Source organism: Megachile rotundata, chromosome 5, assembly GCF_050947335.1.
Source record: "Megachile rotundata isolate GNS110a chromosome 5, iyMegRotu1, whole genome shotgun sequence".
NCBI classification, from domain to species: Eukaryota; Metazoa; Arthropoda; class Insecta; order Hymenoptera; family Megachilidae; genus Megachile; species Megachile rotundata.
Window position 1 is genome coordinate 5,174,554 of NC_134987.1, and position 20,215 is coordinate 5,194,768.

General features: G+C 32.5%; 1 long non-coding RNA gene across 1 annotated transcript; it reads right to left on the reverse strand.

Moving 5' to 3' along the window:
• Positions 1 to 5,864: 5,864 nt before the first annotated feature.
• Positions 5,865 to 10,797, reverse strand: LOC143264541 (uncharacterized). The gene is made up of 3 exons (XR_013038284.1): positions 10,663 to 10,797; positions 7,651 to 7,867; positions 5,865 to 6,605 (listed from the first exon to the last, which is right to left on the reverse strand). It is a non-coding gene; the product is annotated as an uncharacterized LOC143264541 (long non-coding RNA).
• Positions 10,798 to 20,215: the final 9,418 nt, after the last annotated feature.

A 20,215-nucleotide genomic window follows, 5' to 3' on the forward strand; every position in this document is an offset into this window, starting at 1 on the left:
TAACAAACCTTATTAAACACTCCCATGTTTAATACTTATTACTCATATTTCCCAGTACTTAATACAAGCATTTCGAATTAGATAACTGAACAAATTGATAACATGTATGACAGAATCACATGAAAATGTAACTTCCACTTATACATACCGGCAGTCAAAATATTAACGATACCTGATAATAAAAATGTCTATGTTACCCCATTAAGTTTAAAATATGACAGTTCCCCAGAAGCTTTTAGCAATGTCCGAAAAGTGTTTGAGGTAACCCGGTAGAGATTATTCCGGTGAATAAAAGTTTCAAGGGATTCCCGCGGTTGCGTAGCTATCCTTTTGATCCGTTGCGTCCAGAAACGACGAAGAAACACGTTTCACGGGCTTTTGACTCGTTCGTTAAATCGTTTTAGCTGCTGAACGTCGAGGATCAGCCAAAGATCTCTGCGGAGAGGAAGAAGAAGGATCCTTTGAAGGTGCATCAAGAAACCACCTGGCTGTTGTTCGGTTTTAACGCGCAATAAGATCGCTCCTTGAGATTATCGCCGCCATTATTTTGTTAATCGGAAAAGAGTTGGAGAAGAACACCGATTCGAAGATTGGATGACGGGAAATCGTTATTTTTCATGTATCAAGGTTACTGAAACTTTACGTTGTACTCTTTTTGGATTAAAATTTCCTTCCGTGATAAAACTTTAATTAAAACTTGTTAGATAAAAACTAAATTTTAGATCAATTACCTCCATTTTTCATGTATAAAAAATAACTCAAGATTTAAGTTGAATAAAATTACTATATCCTTCCATGTCAATTAAAATTTCCTTTTCTCATAATACTGTAATTAAAACTTATTAGATAAAAACTTTTCTTTCAACCCCAATTATCTAAAATCTTTATTCTTCATATAGCTAGAATAACTCAAAATTTAAGTTAAATAAAATTACTATATTCTTCCATTTCAATTAAAATTTCCCTTACTCATAAAACTGTAATTAAAACTTGCTAGATAAAAACTAAATTTCATTCAACCCCCAATTACCTAAAATCTTCAATCTTCATGTAGCAATAATAACTGAAGATTTAAATTAAATAAAATCACTATACTCTTTAATTTCAATTAAAATTTCCTCTCCTCATAAAACTGTAATTAAAACTTGTTAGGTAAATACTAAACTTCATTCACCCCCCGTTACCTAAAATCTTTATTCTTCACATAGCAATAGTAACAAAAAATTTGAGTTAAATGAAATTTCAATTAAAATGTCCCTCAAGAACAGATTTACGATCATACAAGACCAAATTGGTCATATATCCGGACATCATCCTATACTCGAAGCTGTGTGAATGAACGTATATTTTCAACAGATGCCGAGGACACGTCCGGGTAAACTTAAGGACGGGAAAGAAAAAATAGTAGGAGAAAACGTTGCGGGCCACTGAGGGTGGAGCTAATCTTACTAGCAAATATTTGGATTGTCGCATCGATGGCATTGATACATCGAGTGGCGTGTGTAGGTAGCAATGGGAGGCAAAGCTAGGGAAACCTGAAAGGATCGAGGATAAACGGGGAACCGAACGCTACGCCGTGTTTACACGGCGTTTCGGCCGATTCAAGTATTGAATGCGCATCCAAGAATTCCGGTATTAAGATGTTCAGATAGAGTTGTGCGAATCGTGACGGCTACTGCAGATAAGCTCCTTTCGAAATATCGATGATCAACTAATATGGGAATGCGACCCCTCTATTGCACTGGCAGATGTAATTCAGAATAAAGCGGACAACTGGATTTCCTTTCCTTTCATTTCCTTTCCATTCGCCTGCCGAGTTCAACCCGTTTGCATATCTGGACGTGCTGGTTGCTTTATCGAAAGATACTATATCTATTAATACATTGTTAACCGGCCACGAGCTAACTCGTATTTTCATGCGCTAACGTTATTGACCGATCACGAGTTGACTCGTGTTTGCACTTGCGTTTGCTAAGCTGGTGAGTATGAAATAGCCGATTTCGGAACGTCAAAGTCTCACAACTGATGACGTGAAAGTACATGTCGATCAGTTTTACTGTTAAATGGCATGTAGGTACCGTATCTTATTGTATAATGTGAAGAGTGATGTAGATACTAGTTGCATAAACAAGTTTTCATTCATTTTTTTATATATTATTCATTGCCGTTATGAAAATATTTTGCTTGATCTCTGTGTTTTTTACGGGGAATCTGACATTTGTATGACGGCAGAAAGTGTTTTGAAAATTTTTACTGTTAAATGACATATAGATATATCTCACTCTATATGAAGAGTGAAACGTTTTTCTAAGTATGTTGTAATATTTACATAAAAGTTCTCATAAAAATTACGTAAATTTTGTTAAAAGTTTGAATTATTAAAAATACTATAATTTTTGTTATAACTTGTTTTTATTTATGTATTAAATATTTACAAAATATTGTAATTTTGTATGTGGAAATTAAGAAAAATCAAACTATGAATATGGTTGTTGCTATTGAGCATTTATAATGAAGAAGTTTCATAAATAATAAATTGTCTGTTCGCAGCATTTGAAATTTGCGGCAATTCATGTAGCATGCGCAGTCACTTTTCTTACTCCTGACGCCATATTGAATTTTTACATATGAAATGACAAATTTTGGAACATGAAAATCTGATACAATTTGATGACATAAAAGTACTACCAATCCATACTTATGATACATCAATTTGAAGCTTAAAGTTTGCTGAAAATGATTATGTAAACTTGCCAGAATTTTTTTCAGAATACATCGGCTGGTCATCAGAAAATCGTCTCATTGATTTCTTTATGCAATACTCAGCAAGGTAATCTAACGATAACAATGGTAAGTAATCTAACGATTAACATTTTTAATTAAACGTTCATATATTTTCAATAAACATCAAGCTTTAAACTAGTGTAATACAAGTGCAACTTTACGATAGTTTTATATCATCAATTTCACAACTTAGATGTTCTGAAATCGGTCATTGTTTGCTGAGTGGCAACTACCCATTTTATATTTAGAATATTACTAAAACGTTTACATAGACATTTTCGTTGTACCTTAAGCTTTAAACTGATATAATATATGAATAGAACATGACCGCTGTAAACATACTGCCTACGTTGTAAAGTGATGGTTATTACGTAAGCACTCCATATTTGTTAGTAATACCTCCGCAAAAACCTTGATGTCAACTCTATTGAAGGTGTATGGGCAGAAATAAATAGAAAGAGAAGAATATTAAATATTCAGTGGTAATGGCCAATTCTCACAATATCACATCATCACAGTTTCTAAATTATTCAGCTTCAAAGTAGTCAAATTATTAAAGTACCATGTGTAAATTTCTACAGCCTCTAACTTTCAAATTCTTGCATTCATAAAGTTCAAAATTATAAAATTGCCAAATTCTATCTCCAAATCCTCCAATATACAAATTTTCAAGCTTTAAGAACTGAAATTTCAAAACTTTACAAATTCTAAAATTTTTCAATTCCGAAGTTCCAAAATTTCTAAATTACAAAATTAAATATTACAAGATTACAAAGTTACAAAGTTGCAAAGTTACAAAGTTACACAGTTACAAAATTACCAAATTGCCAAATTACCAAATTACCAAATTACCAAATTGCCAAATTACCAAATTACCAAAATTACCAAATTACCAAATTACCAAATTATCTAATTACCAAATTACCAAATTACAAAATTACCAAATTACCAAATTACCAAATTACCAAATTACCAAATTACCAAATTACCAAATTACCAAATTACCAAATTACCAAATTACCAAATTACTAAATTAGCAAATTGCCAAATTAGCAAATTAGCAAATTACAAAATTACAAAATTACAAAGTTACGAAATTTCTAAATTACCAAATTAAAAAATTTCTAAATAACCAAATTTACAAATTTACAAATACCAAAATCCTGAAAATTCTCAAATTCCAAACTTCTCGTCATCACTAATTTCTAAATCTCTAAATTCTCACATAACCATTTCCTAAATGTACAAATCCTCCAATTCTTCAAGATTTCAAATTTCCTAATTTCTAAATCACAAAATTCAAAAATTTCCGAGTTCTCCAATTCTTGCATCTTCAAACCTCCAAATCCATAACTTCGTAAATCTCAATTCTCAAATGTTCAACCCTTAAATCTGAACCTTAAACCGCCCAAATACCAACAAGCGACAACGTTCCTCTCCCCTGTCCTGCTCAAGACCTTAGCAATTTGCCTAGTGACTTCTCCCATGTTCGCCAATGTACAAGAAACATCTCAAGACGTTGCATTAGCTAGTATAGTAGGTAGATCGGTACTCGCGAACAATAGTGGAAACGCGAAACGCAAAAACGGTGAACCGGAACTGTGTAGCGGCGCAGGCTTATCTATGTAGATACAGATTCATAGCCGCGCGTTAAGAGCACTTGCCTGGGGAATTGGATTCACGAGCGGATTGCCGTGATAAGAAGAGCAGCGATTTCCATTAACGGAGGAGCACTCGTTCCGTGTGCAGTTGAAACGCGGTTGTATAGAGTTAAAGCTCTCCTACGCAGCAAGGGAGAAGAAATCCGGTCCGGGCCGGTCCCGTCCAGGTCAGACCAATCTATCACACGGGAATCTCTTCGAAGTCCTGCAGAACCATTCGCACAGTTAAGAGCAAATCTGCATTCCCTGCAAAAACATCTTAACCTGAACAAGTCGACTACTAGCTTTTGGCGATTTTTTAGCATAGTTATTTGATGAATTAAGGATGTAGGCATTTGGGAATGTTGGGCTTGAGGAATCAAGCGATTTGAAGATATAGGAATTTAGGGATATAGAAATTTGAGGATCTACAGATTTGGAAATGTTGCGTTTTAGGAGGAGAGTGATTTGGGGATCTAAGGATTTGGAAGCATAGGGATTGTGTAATTTAAGGACTGTTGAAGTTAGAAATTTTAGGATTGCGAATTCCGGGGATTTTTGATGTAAGGACTATAAGATTTGGGAATTTGGGGATTTGGGGATATAAGGGTTAAAGAATGCAGGGATTTCGGGATGTCGAAATTTGAAGATGTAGGGATTTGAGAATATTATAAACTTGAGGATGCAAAGATTAGGGGATGTAGAGGAGCGGGGTTCTAGGAATTTGGGGCTTCAAGAATTTGGGAAAGTAGGAATTTGGAGAAGTAGGTATCTAAAGATCTAGATATTTGGGAAAGTAGGAATATGGGGAAGTAAACATTTGTGGACCTATGAATTTGGGAAAACAGGGATTTGAGAAATCTAGAAATTTGGGAAAGTAAGAATTTAAGGATCTAAAAATTTGGGGAAGTAGGTATCTGAGGCAATCTGAGGAGTAGATATCTAGAAATTTTGAAATGTTAGAATTTGGGAATATATGAGTTTGTGGATATAGAAATTTTTAAATGTGTAATTGTGAATGTAGGAAATTGTAAATATAGAAATTTGTGAATGTATGATTGTAGATGTAAGAATTTGTGAATCTAGAAATTTATTATTCATTTATTATTTTATTATTCAGTACTCTACAAATTTATTGTTGCAAGTATTTAATACTTTAACGATTTATGCATTTAGGCCTATTGGTACGCAAAAATGTGTAAGCCCAGAAGCTCAGAAACAAATATTTAAAATCTAGAAATATGGAAATCAGTGGTCCCAAAATTTAACAATATAAAAGTTTGAAATGCTAGCGTTATACTTTAACCCATTTGCATCATAAGCGCATATATGCGCGCATTTTGCCTGGCCACTATCACCAGAGCGCGCATATATGCGCTCATTGCACTTGGGCATTTATCACCAGAGCGTATATTATACCCATGCGTATTTGGCTCTCAATCAATGAAAAAAGGTGATCGCGAATAGTTTCAGGGTAAAATAACTTAGAAATACAAAAAAAAATGGATGGTTATGTTTCCGACAACAGTGAAGAGGTAATTAGATCTAGAAAACGTAGACGTTTTATGGCGATTTCTTCTGATAGTTGTGCAAAATAATTAGATTTTATTCCTCTCATAATTATGAATCTATAATGAAGTAAAAATTCTTTATTTATGTAATATTGCTTTTATTTTTAACATTTAAAAACATTTTCATTTAAATACAATCAACAAAATTTTTGGTGATAAGGACGAATTTTTCACTTTTCTGTGTGATGCAAATGGGTTAAAAATGTATAAATGGTAAGGTTGCATATGTTTACATGTGTCCTTATCTAAAGGAACCCTACGTTGCATCCGAGTGTACACGCGCATTCCATTCGATGACACAGGAAAGCAAGAAGGCGAACGAGGGAACAACCAGACGCCCGGATTAACTTCTTAACCGTATAACTGATTTCCGAACGGCTTAGTATTCCTTTCTCATCCTCGCCAACTTCTCTTTCCTTCGTCCCCATTCGCATCGAACGATCCTTCTTTTCTAATCGCTGACCGTTCACTGCCTACGGAGATCATCGAACGCGACCATATCGCCCATATTAATCTCTGTTTAGTTGAAGCATCGTTGATCACTAATTCCATGGCACTGTGTTACACTTTGGATGCCAGAGAAGTTACGAACCCTTTATTCTCCCTGTAACTGTGAAGAGAGGTTAGGTTACATGCGACTGTCAGATGTTGATACTTGAACAATCCAAGAAAAACAATCATGGTGTATATTTAATCCCAGATTTACGGATTTTAAACTAGCTTATGGAATGATTCTTTATTTCGATGAAGGTTAATATAAATTTTGTCAAAACGTGCTTAATAATTTTTCTAATTTAAATTAAGAAATGTAAGATACATTATTTTAACGGGTTTCGTTTAGTATCAATAAAAATTTGAATCTTAGAATTGTGCGTAAATATATATCATTTTGATATAATAATTTTGAAATGGATTTTACAATTAAATTTAAAAAAAATGTTAACTGTGACACTACCTTATCACTCGTAATAATCTGAAAAAATTAACTGTAACAAAATAAAAACAGCTGAAGATTTTTGTTAATTTTTGATAATTTTTGAAAGTTTGTAAAATTTACCTATTTACAAGTTTGTTCTAAGTTAATTCATTTTGCACTATTAAATATTTGCTTTGTAACACTTTATGAATTTACTGATTTAAAATTTTGAAAAATTTACATATTTAATGATTTTTGTTAAGTTAATCTATTTCGTAAAATTAAATATTTGCTTCGGTGCAAATGATTTCTTGAACGTTTAACAATTTGTAAATTTATTACATTAACATATGCAGACATTTGGGTTAATTTATTTTATTGTATTAGGTTAATTTTTTTTCTTTTAAGAATGTGGCGAATATTTAGAAATTTGGATTGTTTAAATATTTTTAAAATATATGAATATTTTTGCATAATATTTGAAAATATTTGTTCGGAAAAAAACGCGTCACGCTCCATGTGCATACGTAGTTTCGGTAGTCGCTATATCTCCGTGGATACAAAGGTTTCACCGCACTGGTATCCCCATGATAAAAATAAAAGTATCAGTGAATATTGAATGATCGATAAGCAAGCAAGGCGCATGTACGCGCGAAAGGAAGTCTCTGTGCTCTTGTTAGGAAAAGTGTTCGACGAGGGTGGTAGTTGATGATCGAAGTTCTATGACAAGTTCCTTTACCTTCGACAGGCTGGCTCTGAGAAAAGCTGTCAGAGTCGTGGTCTGGCAGGTTACGGTTTCGTGACAATTGTAACGTTGGTCGTTCTTCTTCGTCTGAATCATTGATGAATTGGCGATGGGGTCGTGGGAGTTTGCAGCTGCGATCGCCGACTCTTGTATTGCAAGGTGCCCCACCATTCTTCCCCTTCCACGAACCTTTGCATGTGTCTTTGATCGTCTATGCAAAACATGAGAAATTGCAGCCTATTACACCAACGTGTACCGATACCTAATATTCTGTTTACCTAATGAATATTGAGAAACCGTTTAAATGCTACCGACCGAACATGTTGCCCGGTGTCGCTGAATTAATCATCGACACGACGAAACGTTAACTTAACAACCTTCGTACGATATGTCAATATGTTAGGTATATGAGATGGTAAATTTCGAAACGTCTGATGTAATTTTGTGCTGCACGTAGTTTTTAGAAACGGAGAAATAGTTGATGCATTCGTATTTGTACTCCCTTGCACACAACATGCTAACGATATACTTATCGATTAAATATTATATGATAATTCCAATGCGACAATTTACTACAGTTGCTTACAAGCACTATAAAGTTCTCTTAAAAATGAATGATCTACATTTTGTCAAGTTTAAGGTTTGTGTTATTAAAAGTATTACAGTCTTCGTTATACAATTAACAAATTTTTTAACAGAACATTACTTATTAAAAATTTGAAAACTAGTGTAATTTTGTATTTAGAAACTCAGAGAAATGATACTATCAATATAATTGTTGCTCTTGAGTATTTGTAATACAGAAAAGCTTATAAATAATATATTGCTCGTATTAATCATTTGAAATTCACGGCAATTTGCTTTGGCCGCCATATTAAGTTGCTGCATATGAAATGGTGAATTTCGGAACACCAATAGCTTAACACAATTTGATGAGATAAAAGTACTGCAAATCTATACTTATGATACGTCAATTCGAAGCTTAAAGTTTGCTGAAAATGATTATGCAAACATTTCATAATCTTCTTCAGTGTAAATTGGCTTGTTCTCGGAAAATCATCTCATCGATTTCTCTGTACAGTGCACAGTAAGATAGTTATCTAACGATTTTGTACTAATTTTGTATTAAATATATACAATTTTGTACTAAATATATTAACGAACGGTGTGGATAGTCATTTTTAACAAACGACAAGCTTTAAATTATTATAATACAAGTGCGATTTTACGATAGTTTTATGTCATCAAATTGTTCCACATTTTAGATGTTCGAAATCCATCATTGTTTTGGATAAGTGATAAGCAGCCATTTTGTATTTAGAATATTACTAAAACGTTTACGTAGACATTTTCATTGAACCTTAACCTTCAAATTGATATAACGCATACGATATTTTATTGTGCTTTTATGTCATCAATTTGTATCAGACTTTCTATTATACTTCGAAATCATATATGACGTATGAGTAATGTATAAAGTAATAAATGCAATTGGAAATCAATTATTTCACATTAAGAATATTGTCGTATAATTTATACAGTCTCTTTTGTTATACTTTAAGCTGCAAACTGATATGCCATAAGTGCTATTTTTAGCGAATCTGACTTGAATCGATTATTTTATGCGCAATAACCTAATAATCAAATTTTGCATTTAAGTCAAGTAATTTCCGTTAATTCTATTCTTCAAGTGCTACTTAAGTGTTAAATTCTCAAAATGTGAACCATATGAACTGTATATGTATATAAGTCTTATACGCCGAAGTACATATCGATGAAACGATTTGATGAAATCTGAGTAAGTCAAACACAGTTTCATTTTGTGTTACCACCGCGAAGAGTTTTATTTATCGTGATGTACGGACTACAACAGTGGTTTATGATAAGCGAATTATCTTATAGCAGTGTGCCGCATTATTTTCTAGCTGTGTTATTTGATAACTTTGTACCTACAAGTTGTAGATTGTTTCTTTCAATGATTTCTTTCAACTGCAGTCTCAGGTTATATGTACTTAATACATTGTCCTTAATGATATCATTAAAATAATTGCAATGTATGTGAAGTTGAAATATTACAATACATACATTCAATTGATAAGTAAAAGTAGTGTCATATTATACCTAAGGAATATCAATTTGAGAATTTAGATTTATTAGAAATTATTGTACTAACGTTTCATAAATGTTTTAGATGTTTTAGGGCACTTCTTTTTAATTGTCCAATAAATTGTGAGATTATATGATTTATTAATTGTTCAATAAATAACTTTTATGAGAAATTTTATATGTATGTTTAAGAAAAGATTATGAAATTGACATAAATAATATCAAGTCAATAATTGTTAGTAAGATTCTTGCTTAGTTTCAGAATAAAGTAGAATAGTACTGAATAAAATATACAAATGCAGATACTATACAAGAGTCAGAACTAAATGTCAAATTTCTTTGAAAATGATGGAGATGCGCTAATCTATTGCTACCTCACAGCATGGTTATGTGGAAAAAATTGATAACATACACTTCTACACCGGACATCATAACTCGTCAGCATACATATTGAAAAATTTAATAATTAATACTAAATAATTTATGTATAGTAGTCATTACTCTTGTGCAGTAATATAGTAGTTACTACTATTATAAATACTATAAATTATTTTTTGAATTTCTCTCATAGATGAAATATTAACAATTTTGTTATTAACTCACAAATTTTGCAATTTGAAAATTTAGAAGCTTGAAAGTTATAAAATAAGTGTACATAATTTTAAATATTTAGAAATTTTGCAATTTAAAGAACTCGAAGCTTGAACAGTTAGAAATTTTAAAATGTCAGAAGTGGAAGTTTGAATAAGTGGATATTTGACTATTTTGATATTTGAATATTTAAACATCTGCATATTCTATTATTTAGATGTTTGGACATTTTAATATTTATATTTTTGAACATGTAAAAATTTAAAAACTTGAAATTTTAAGAATCATAAAACTTTCAAGCTCACGTACCCCAATTTAAAAGAAACCTGCACCCAAATGTACCAAAAATTCCTCAGACTCTCAGTCGCAGTACACAACGGGAAAGTCTCGGAGGACGCAGACACGAAATTAGTCGGTGACATAACCGATGAACCATTCGACCGTTTGATTCAATAAATCCGTGCTATGGAGCAGAGTTGCGCGTTGCGACGACGCTTACGATTAATTCGACTGAATTAATGTGAATCGCTGACACTGTGTCGCGATGTTAAACCGTTTTGTTAAAAGGCTACGCTCCGTACAAACGGGCATTCATCTGCTTCAGCTGATCGTTCGAGCTAGCACGGGATTTCAAGGAGATCGTTATTCGATTCTCCGAGTGGGGGACCACTTTGGAAATTAACAAATTCGATCAGGATTTTTCTTAAGCGTGTCAGAAATGCTGTAAACTCGCGAAGATTGGCGTAGGCCGCGAGGTCAGTTGATTGCTTATTGACCACTGTTGACTCGTGTTGACACCACAGACCTTAGGTAGATAAATATACCGTCGAGGCGCGGGTCAAGTGGATATCTGCTCGGTATTCGCCCACATCAGGTTGAAACTGCCGCGGAACTCTTTGCCCTCGAAAATTTGCCCCGTAACGTGTTTCGAATACCTTTTAACCCTTCTGAACTCCTCCAATTTTCAGACGCCTGCTGATTTTTATGAAACTACTCAATTGATGCTACGTAGTTTCGGTAGCCTTTATGTAGCCAAATCTGTAATTGTTCATTACACCTATTTAACGCTATAATTCGTCACCAGTATAATATAATAATTCATTCATGTCTAAGAAGCTTCCTCCTAATCATTTCAGTTCCTCAAGACAACTACGTCACATTGAAGCAGGTTGAAATTATTTGATCAAGTTAAAGAAAATAGGATGACCGAAAATTGCGTCCATTAAAAGGCTATCAGATGAGTCGATGGCACAGTGACGTTTACAAAAGAGAACGAGCAAGAAAGCATAAAGTTATTTGGATGCTTAGTAAAGAAGAAGCAGCAGCAATTATGATATTTGTCCCTATTAGGTGAATTGGGGTGGCGACTTGTGTGACCCCAACTGATCGCGGCGGTCCGCTAACTCGCATAATGGACCCGGGGTCAAATAAGAGCGTTTCTCTTTCTATTCGTTTTATTTCTCCCTCCTCGCCGAGTCCCACCTTTCTTTTTCTGCTCCCCTCTGCTCGCCCTTCAAAATCTTCTCGTTTCGACGAATGTGGATCCATTCGAGCGACCTATTCGCATCTCGTACTTACAGCGCGCGTGTCGAATCCTTATCAAGTCATTGTCAGCGCATGCCTCGACAAATTGGGTCAAACGAATCAGCAAGCTAGTTAACCGCTACGAAAGTAATCTTTTAGTAAGATAATTTTTTAAATAATACCAGGAATTTTTTCTCATTGTGATTCTGAATCGTTTGAAGAGATTTAAATTGTATTTTTTCGTACAAAATTTAACGAAATCGCGTTTGATCTTTTAACTGCGGTGGACTTTTGTATGGAATTATTAACATATGTGGGTTGAAATATTTGTTTTTGTAAAATTACACTTGGCAATATTTAGTTATTTGCAGTGAGTACATTACTGGAAATCAATAATTCTATTTAGATAAGTAAATATGTAGGCTATTAAAACAATAAATGTGTTATAGTAAGAAAAGTTTAGAGTATAACACACCTTTTACAGTCAATTATTAATTGAAGAAAAAATGTTAATATGCGTAGAGTTCTTTTGCTAGAATAGAAACTGCAGGAACTTTACATGTGTACTTGAAAACAAATTATGTTCGAGGGGAAATATAAGAGACGTTGATCACACTTATCGATTTATGGGGATTTTTGAACATTTGTAAATTAGGAAATGGATGTAACGTTTGGGAACTTTAAGGTTTTGGGAAATTATGAATATGAAAATATAGAGATTTTGGGAATTTGAAGTTTGGAAGTTGGAGACATAAATATTTGGGAATCGTGGGATTTGGGAATTTAGGGATATGGGAATTAAGAGATTTAGGAATCTAGGAATTTGGAAGTCCAAAAATTTGGGAATCTAAGAATTTAGGTATTTAGGAATTTGAGAATCTAAGAATTAGGGTACGTAGGTATTTGAGTATCTCGGGATTTGGGAATTTAGAGATATGGAAATCAAGAAATTTGGAAGTCCAAAAATTTGGGCAGCGAGAAATTTGGGAATCGAGGAATTTGGGATTCCAGAAATTTGGATGCCTAGGAATTTGGATATCTAGAAATTTGGGAGTCTAGAAATTTGGGTGTGTACGAATTTGGATATCTACAAATTTAGGTATTTAGGAATTTGGATATCTAGGAATTTAAAAATCCAAAAATTTAGGAATCTAGGAATTTGGAAGTCCAGAAATTTGGAAATCTAACAAATTAGATATCTGGAAATTTATAGATCTACAAACTTGAGTATCAGAACAATTAGAAACTATAGTACTTGCAAATATGCTCCAAATATACTACAACCTCTCTAAATAGATAAGTAAATATTATAAAAACATAGTACCGTGAATATAAGAAATTGAGGATGTACGATAAAATAGGGTTAAGTTACATTAACAGGTCAGCTCGAAATTTGTTGAGTATAAAGACATGAATCATGATATTAGATCGAGCATCATGTGACAGAGTCGAATGCAATGTGTATCTGATTGGCCCCTAAACTGTTCCCACAGATGTTTGAATCGACGAATTGCAGTTCTCTGAAGTACACTATCAAAATTCTTCTGAAATACTTGACTAGACTTAAACTAGACTTAATATTAACTAGATTTAATGTCTCAATTATTTTTAACACAACCAATAACGCTTGATATGAATAAAAAATTAGTTAAGAGTTTCGTTTAAAACTGCTCCTGTAAAATCTTCAAATTACATATTAATTTGTGTAAATAGTTACTCAATTTTATTTTTAACTTGAGAATTTTATTGAAAAAGTTATTAGTCAGAAAAGTATTTTTATTTTCTTATTATTAACAGTCTCATGTTCAAGTACATCACAATTATAATTTTCGTTGAAATTATTCTGAGTCGCACGTGCTTTTAATAAAAATGACCACAATTCGTAACTAATTTTTAAATAACACTGAAACTGTTAAGGAATTTTGTACACCGATACTAAAGAAGAAACGTTTACAATTTTCTTGAGTATTTATCAAAAGCTGAACTAGAAATTGCAAGCTAGTAATAGAAATCAATAATGATGCATAGAGAGACCTAAAGCACATCCTCACTCACGTTGAGAATATATTATCAATATTAAACAATTTGTACTTTTTCGCAATATTATCAGTGTTACTAAAATTCTCCGAAGTTAAATTGTAGCATCACATATTCGGCTAAAAGTAATTTCAGCCTAAGGTTACACCACTTTCAGAATAAACATCTTTTCAATACCATTAATCCTTTGTCTTAAAACATCAAGTCAGATTCGTCACGCACGTTACAGTTTGATGTGACAAACCTAAATCGTATTTGCATAAAGAGTTTTGAGGTCGACACCAATTATAACAAAATATAAGGGCAAAATATACTTAACATTTCAGCGTTCTTTATTTATCTTAACACTGCAGTAATAATTATGTACCTCTGATTGACGCAACTGCCGAAAAACTAGGCTAGGGAGTTAATCACCAAAACTTCCATTACTCAAATATTAGGGAATGTGAATGATTTTCACTACTGATTACTTACAGATAAGAATATCATATCAAGTTTTATTTACCATCATCATTATCTTCATTTGCTTAAGAATATACCTGCCTCTTTCAAAATACTCATACCAAGGTGAAGTGGGGTAAGTGCAGACTGGTTTTTGTAAAGTTGATATTTAAACGTAAGTATTTTCAGTCTGCTATGTAAATACTTAACGCTGTCGATATCGAACGCTTTGCACAATTACTACTATTTAATTAATATTAACTAGGACCTTAATTTTCCTTGTACATTTTAGTTTTGATAGGAAATTGTTTAAAATATCGCAATTCAGGTTCAATTACAACTTACGTAAAGTAATTGACCACAAACTTTCCCCGAAAATGGAGTAAGAGCGTAACTTGAAGTTAAATACTTTGAAACTTTATTTCATGTGCAATGGGGCAAAAGCAGAATTATTAACAAATCTGCTATAAAATGCTTTTTACTGCATTATGCAAGTACTCTATACTGCAAACAAGTAGTCTTAGCTGAAGTATAAAAGGGGATATAGTGAAACAAAACAAGGAAACATACTATAAGTGGAGAAATGTAGCTCATATTGTAATAAAAATAGCCTGTATACGCACTTGTCCCGTTTACTAACTTACCCCACTTCACCTTATTAAAGTAAAGGGAAGTTAAATGAAAGGAAAAATAAATGCCAACTGTATTTCGCAACAGTTGCCAACAACATCGTTGTTCAGCACCAAAAAGTAAGGTACGAAACGGTGCAAACCAGAGTCGGCGACGAACTGTTAGCGCAATGTGGATCATTCTTCCGAACAATATGATCGAAGAAGAAGATATAAAAGAAGCTCGGGACAGCCGTAAAAAGGTGGTTATAACGACGAGGAAGAGAGAAGCGGGAAAGAGAAAGACAAGAAGAGAAGGGTAGAAAGTGGTCCCGCCCGATTCGTACACCTAACCTGGGGATACGCGTCTGATTCGTCGGTCGCGATTGGTGGAGGCGGTACAGACAGGTATCCATATCCGGTATGGGTTGGGTTACACTCGGTCTCCTGTTCACCCTCATCCTCTTCATTTCGTCGTCTTCCTGACACAGATGCAAACGCACCACTCCACACTGGATTTCGATTATGTGTGTCCTGTTCTCCTTCGATTTACTCCAATTTCGATTACCCAGTAACATTGTTCACGATTCATGTTGCAAAGGTCTGGTGTTCATTCATTAGACATTAATTATGGAATTTGGTTTTAAAAATTGGTTATGGGATGTGTTACAACATCTTGTATGGTTTATTTGTTAGGTACGTCAGAACTGATACAACGATATAATATTGGAACGAATAAGGAACGCTGCAATGTTACATCCATTTTGTGGTCAATTACTTTACGTAAGTTGTAATTGAACCTGAATTGCGAGGAGTATTAAAAATTCGAGTACGGTTCATCACGTTTGAACTGTAAGTTACGACGGACTCCTTAAAATGCAGTGAGAGGTTGAGGTTCGAATTTGGAAATTTAGAAATTTTTGAGCATGAGGATTTCGGTATTTGAGTATTTGGGAATTTAGGAATTTAAGAATTTGGAAGTTTGTTGATTAGAAAATTTAAAAATTTGTGGATTTAGTAACTTACAGCTATAAGAATTTATAAGTTTAGAAATGTGGATGCTTACTTTAAAGGCTTCAGAATTTTTTAATTTCCAGATTTCCAGACCACCAAATACCTTAATTTGCTAAGTTTGAAAATTTGAGATTTGACAATTTGATAAATTAAAAATTTAAGAATATAAGTAATTCCGAAACTTAAGGATTTAATAACTTACGAATTTGAAAATTTGGGAATTTTTCAAATTTGAAAATTTTGAAATTGAAGCGTATTAAAAATTACAATAAGCTTTATTTTATTTATACAAACGTTAATTCTTCTGGCAATAGCATTCTCAATTTGTGTAATCAGTTTTGGAGTAAATCCACTGCACCACAAGGCTAGGAATCCGATTACTTCCAGCACTATGTTTTTCAGTGCTACAAAAACATGAAAATATTTGCTGCGCTGTAGATCAAATCAAAAATATTCTAATCTCAAAATTAGTGTAGACCTTCAATTTTATAAATATCTTATTGGTACATATTTACATTCCCAGTTCTCCAGATACATAGAACCTCTGTCTCTTATTTATGAAGGGATCTATTGAACTAAATACAAGATGCAGAAAAATTGTATATACGTACAAAAACATAATTACAATTTGGTATACACGACAAAATGAAACGGTAAAATAATTATTCGAAGGACGATCCATCAAGGTTTCACTGCATATCTACACAGGTTAATAATGATTACGTGTGTCGGATCATAGACACAAATAAAATAAATTTGAACTGAATTAAGCTTTTCAATACTAAACGTGGACGTAGTCATCCACCATTATGTGACTCTCAAATACTAACAATAAGTATAAATATGATCACCCAATATTAATTTCCTGTTGCATCTTGAAAATGAAATAAAATAACATAACTAGAGTAGGATAAGGGAAAAGCATAACTAAATAAGGTGGTCAACTGTGTTCTTCAGCAAAAGAAAATTTGCAATGCATCATTCAATAGCATGAAGCTGAAATATGAATCGTTCTAATAATGTATCTTCACGACAGAATTTTCAGTTAAATTTTAATAATAATCTGCACAATCAAGGATCGCTACACGCAAACTGTGTTTTACGTTCTAACTTCCTTTACTTGTCGTAACATTGCCTTTGACTGGCGCAACTATAAGGAATCTTGTGATACCTTTTCGTTTGAATGCAAGTAATTACCAAAACTGTGGAGATTTCAAATTATCAGTTAAATGTAGATAATTTGAGGAATATATTTATTGATACATAAATGTGTTTTTATTAAAGATTATTTAATCAGGTTGTAGATTCTAGCTTAATTCGTCAATCTACAAAATATAAATATAGCGCTGTACACTAAAATGCAACATGACGGGAAATAAGCGAATATCAAAGTTATGCCGCAACTCCTGTATTTTCCGTTACAAATGAAATCGGGATTCTCTAATCTGATTATAATTGATGTGATACTGCAAAATGGTGTTTGGTCATTGCGGAAATAAGTATATCATAAGCACATTTTTAGATCTAGATGAGGTTGAAGAAAATGATATCACTGAATTAATTTACCAACTATTGTATGAAACGTCAAAAAATGAATTGTGAAGAAATGATTCAAGATAGATAATAATTTTAAATTAAATTTTGAAAGGCGTCTTTTGGTAGAAATAATATCAAAAATGTCGCAACAAAATTCTTCAAATATAAAAGCATAGAAGAATAAAAACAAAATTCATTAACGACTTAGCAATAAAATAAAACAAAGATGATTCTGGCCAGTCGGCTTATCAACACGTTGCAAATAAAGGATTATGATTTACGGTGTTTACATCGGTACTCCTTTTGATGGAAACCCCTAGTTAGTCCGTTTGTGAATTCCATGAAGTAAAAGGACAGAAACTGACTTGGCGACCATTGAAGGACAAGCAGGGCGGAGCAGCGTTGTGGTTGCATAGATTAGCGCCTGCGCGTACAACACTCATTAGCGGATTTATTGCCTGTTTTCTTGTTAAAACCCCATTCAATTGCGGACCCTGCCACGCCTATCTTCAAGAATACTGTTTTAAGCCCCGTGACTGAATCAACAGGACAATCTTAAACCCTTCACGATCGGACCTTCTTCGACCAAATCTGCTTTAATTTGTTCCGTAACCAATAACATCCCTTTCTTATTAAGTTTCATTGAAAGTTATATTTCCTGTTAGACTGTGGCCATTTTCTTTTCTCAATGAACTTGAATTGAATACGACATTGTTAAATAACGAATATGATGCTTTTGTATCAGGTTCTTCGAAACATTGTGTCATTTTAGACATTCCGATTTGGATAACCTTCTTTGTCAAAATGATGGAGAAAATAAATTATACGCTTGCGTTTGATAGTATTTTGAACATTTGAAAATTTATATATTTATAAGTTAACAGGTTTGAACATTTGTAAACTTGAATATTACAAAATTTATTAATCTGAACATCTATAAATTTATAAATCAAAATTTTTGTACATTTATATATTTCCATACTTGTTCAATTTACTTTGAAGGTGTTATAACAACTTTGGTTTATCAGAGTTAACAGGTTGCTATTTTCTACAATAATTAGAGAAATTATTACACAACTTTCTTTCAAACAATTATATAAAGCTTTGAAAACTTTAAACACTTTATAAGACTTCAAAAGCTTTAATCGCTTTATAAACTTTAAAAGCTTGAAGCACTTTATAATATATTCATACTAAAACTGCCATTAAATACATTAAATGTACACCAATATTTAGATTAAAAATAAAGTATCATCTCAACAAAACTTCAGACAAGAAAACTTTGTCAGGAAAACAAAAACTCCAAAAATTATGCAATATAAAATGTGAAACTTGAAATCCATCATTTTGACTGGTTGGTAACTCTTATGTGTTATCCATATTAAAACACTCTTATATTATTATTGTAATAAATAAATACTAATAATATATTGTGAATAATCATTATTCTCAATTTCCTACAAACTAATAAAAAATTAAAATATTGGTGAGGTTTTCTTCTATTCTTTTCTTTCACCACAGAAGGCTAATACATACGACACCGTACATATGCCATTCAAAGCACGATACCCTTGTTTAGAATCCACCCTTACGATACTACCTGCTCATTGCGGGGAAAATTCAATGCACCGTTAACAGTATTCCCTGATCGATGCTTTGGCCGCAACATAACACTGAAGGAACCGTTATCTGACAAATAACATCGGCTAGTGCAATAAATCTTGTTGCGGTTGCAAACGTCACACTTGTTTGCAGGAACGATGAAAAGCGTGTATCAGTAGCACGGTAGGAGTTAAAAATTTCCCATAATCCGTCTAATTGACAGGGTCTCGGTTGTCTTTGCTCGTCACTGGTGTACAGAGTGTTTCTAAAATGGCGGTACAACAGAGAAGAAGTTGAGAAATCAATCTGAGAGAAATCTAAAAAGGAATCTGAAAAATATCGAAAATTTAATTTGAAAGAAATAGTGAATTAGGTGAAAAATATACAATAACATTTTTTCTTATGCACCTTAATTTTGAAGAAAATTAAACTTGAACATTTTTCAAGTGCTTGTAAAGGTTTGCTTAAAATATAAAAAATGATATCATTAATAAATTGTTAATACAGTCAACAAATACAAATGTAATCATTGACCTGTTCACATATAATGTACACATAATTCGAAATTAAAAATAAAATAGAAAATTAAATAAACAAACGATGAAACATAAGTTAATATACACATTAATTCTTTACCTCGATAAAAACCAAGAAATGATTTCAAGAAAAGTTTCTTAATAAGTTTTGTAATTTAAAAAAGATGACTTGTGAACGTGTCGAATAACCCATTTGGCGGTTTTAGTGTTAATATTACTAAAATATGTTTACTTTCGTTACTTATATTATATACTGTTATTTATGCGTGTTCTTATCGTCTAAATTCACCGTATTGTAGACTAGTACTTGTATCAATAATGTTATGAAAAATGACTAATAATAAACTTTAAAATAAATAATTAAAGTTATTTATTTCATAACATTCATTAACCTTTAAATTAATGAGAAACCTGCCACGTTTTGTGCCATAAATAAATTTTTCAATAAATACCTAGAAATTGTTCAAATTGAGTTTTCTTTAAAAATAAAGATATATATGAACAAATTTTATTATATATTTTTAGTTGAATTTTTCATGCAAATTCTGTTACACCATTTTGGAA